The sequence below is a fragment of the Jaculus jaculus genome, chromosome 4 (assembly GCF_020740685.1).
Source record: "Jaculus jaculus isolate mJacJac1 chromosome 4, mJacJac1.mat.Y.cur, whole genome shotgun sequence".
Classification (NCBI taxonomy): domain Eukaryota; kingdom Metazoa; phylum Chordata; class Mammalia; order Rodentia; family Dipodidae; genus Jaculus; species Jaculus jaculus.
The window spans coordinates 40,066,441-40,069,678 of record NC_059105.1 but is presented as its reverse complement, the minus strand read 5'-3'; positions in this window follow the sequence as shown (position 1 = coordinate 40,069,678).

The window sequence follows — 3,238 nt, the reverse complement described above, 5'->3', positions numbered from 1 at the left end:
TAAGCTTTTGTAAGGCCTGTACTCCAGCATCTTCAGTATGGTTAATTTTGTGAAGTTGGCTTAACCATGGTGTCCAGATATATGACTGAACATTATTCCGGATGATTTTATGAGGATAATTTTACGTCAATGGGCTTTGAATAAAGCACAAGAAAGTTGGGCCTCATCCAATCAGGTGAAGGCTTGTAAAGAACAAAACGACTAACTTCTCAAACAGTATACATGCTCTACACACATTGGCACATGCTTGTAAGCCCAGCACTTTGGAAGTAGAGGCAGGAGGATCAAAAGTTTAAGATCATCCTTGGCTACACAGTGAGTTAGGGGCCATTCTGGCCTCCTTGAGACCCCATTTCAAAACAAAACAACAACAAAGGTGTACTCTGCAGCCAACAGATCAGGCCTTTATACTCAAACTGCCCTATCAGCTCGTGCTGTCTCCAGCCTTCTAGAACAATTTATAGATATTCTCTCTTTCTGTCTTCTTCCTCTTGGACCCTCCTTCCCCCACCCTTCCTATTCTCTTTTTTGAAGTTCCCTCTTCTTTTTCTTAGCTAGTCTCAGTGGGAAGAATGTTCTAGTCTTTCAAAATTCCCTGTTGTCTGGCCTGAGAGATGGCTTAACGGTTAAAGCAATTGCCTGCAAGCCTGAGGACCCAAGTTCAATTCCCCAGTACCCATGTAAGCCAGATGCACAAAGTAGTGCAAGTATCTGGAGTTCATTTGCAGTGGCTGGAGACCCTGGCACTCACATTCTCTCCCTCTCTCTCTCTCTCTCCCTCTCTCTCTCTCTCCCTCTCTCCCTCCCTCTCTCTCTCCCTCTCTCCCAACCTCCCTTCTTCCTTCACCTCTCTCTTTCAAATAAATGAATAAAAAAATCTTTTTTAAAAAAATCCCCTGTTCTCCAGGCTGGAGAAGTGGTCCAATAGTAAAGATGCTTGCTTATAAAGCCAGCTAACCTAGGTTCAACTCCACAGCCACCAATGTAAATCCAGCTGGACATTTGTCTGCAGTGGCAAGAGACCCTCTTGGTGAACCCATATGCACACACTTGCAAACAAATAATTGTTTCAATTTTTAGAAATTCTCTGTTCTCTCTTCACACAGGTGTCCCCAGGTGAGCTCTGATGTCCGTGTACACTTTGTCCACCAAGAGCAAACAAGCCATAGTAACCACCTTGCACTCGCTTATTCTTTAATTTACTTATTCTTTCAGCAAAGCTTTTATAGAACATTTATTATGTGCCAGAATCCGAGGGTACAAGGCTGAAGAAGGCAGTATCCTATATCTAAAAATATATACTACAGACTTAAAGCTTCTAGGAGCGATGACATGAGATATTCTCAAATCTCTGAAGTAGGACTGCAGAATTACTTTTTAGTTTCCTGGCTTTCTTACTGAATCATATATATTTTTTTACTTAGTCACACATAACCTATGAATATTTTCACACCCCAAGTTAACCACCTTTTAACGTTGTTCAAGCATAAACTCTTTTATGGAGAAATTGTTTCTTTCCTTAGGCATAGAAACAATTGCCTTGTTCACTCTGCGTCTGCTCCTTTAGCCAGATGTACAACATTATCAGAGATGAACAACAGAAGGCCGGCAGAATCAGTGGGTCAGTGGTTGGTCCATACAGCTGAAAATCAGCCTTTTGCCCAAAAGCTATGCATTTGGACCTGAAATGCAGCCCTGCATCCGAATAATTCAGCTAATGCTCCAAGACATTTTTCTCTCCTCCAAATATGTGCTAAATGCTTGAATACAAAATGTCCCATCACTCTCATGCTTCACTTGTCTCTCTGCTTCTGTCCACAAACAAACCACATGTTCCCTGATCCTTCTTTCCCCCTGCCTCTAAGTTAGAAGTTACCAGAGTCTATCATCCTGGCCTCTCAATCCACATAGTGTAATTCAAAGCCCTTACAAGAAGCTAAAAGCCAGCTGTTTTAATTTTATTATATTTGATGTAAATTAGTAAACTTCCAGCAATTTTCTATGATTAAATTTCCAGGATTTTCTACTATGCAGTAAGTTTCAGTATTGTCCTTTTTGAGCTCTGTCTCTTTTGTTGCTAATGTTACATAATCCATAAAAGTACACAACCAGTCAATTTTCACAAAGTGTACTAGTATATAGCCAGTACCCCTGGAAACTAGCCTGGGTCCCCTTCCAGTTATTTCTCCTTCCTAAAACTAGCTTGACTCCCTGGTTTTTCACTTTCTACAAATGGAATCGGATAGTGTGGCCACCATGGATGTGTGCCACTGAGAACTCGCTATAAGAAAGAACCTGCAGTGAGAAGGGTGGTGATCGGCAGCCTAGCTATTACACCACTTTGCTGTGAGGCACAATTATGCCAAGACCATCTCTCCCTACACTGTCCCACCAATGACTGATCATGATGCAGCACTATAGCCACCAATGAGGAACTCTACTGGGCAAACTTTGTCCCACATTCTGGGACTCTTCCCACTTAATCCCCTTTCTGTCCTCCTCTTACAAATGCCAAGCATTGTCAACATGATCATTCGCCACCTGATATCTACTTCTCCATCTTATTTTTCATAATTCACTTCTAGCTCTTCAGTTCTGTCAAGCACCTGCTTCATAGAAGACCTGCTTTGGTTCAACTTATACATGTAAGCAATCCTCTTACTAAAAAAATAGTTATGCCGGGCGTGGTGGTGCACACCTTTAATCCCAGCACTCGGGAGGCAGAGGTAGGAGGATCACTCTGAGTTTGAGGCCACCCTGAGACTACATAGAGAATTCCAGGTCAGCCTGAGCTAAAGTGAGGCCCTACCTTGAAAATTCAAAAAGAAAAATAAATAAATAAATAAATAAAATAGTCATGGGCTGGAGAGATGGCTTAGTGGTTAAGGTGTTTGTCTGCAAAGCCTGAGGACCTAAATTCAATTCCCCAGTACCCACATAAACCAGATGTATAAGCTGGCATGCCCATGCTCTCTCTCCCTCTGTTTTTCTCTCACTGTCTTAAATAAATAAATAAAATATTTTAATAAACAATTATACTATCAACAGATGAATGGTTAAAAAATATGAAATTATGCACATGCACATAATGTAGTGTCATTCAATCATAAAGAAGAAGAATTAAATTAGGGGCTGGAAATGTGGCTCAGTGATAGGACATAGCATGGATGAGAACCTAGGTTCAATTTCCCAGTAACACACACACACACACACACACACACACACACACACACACACA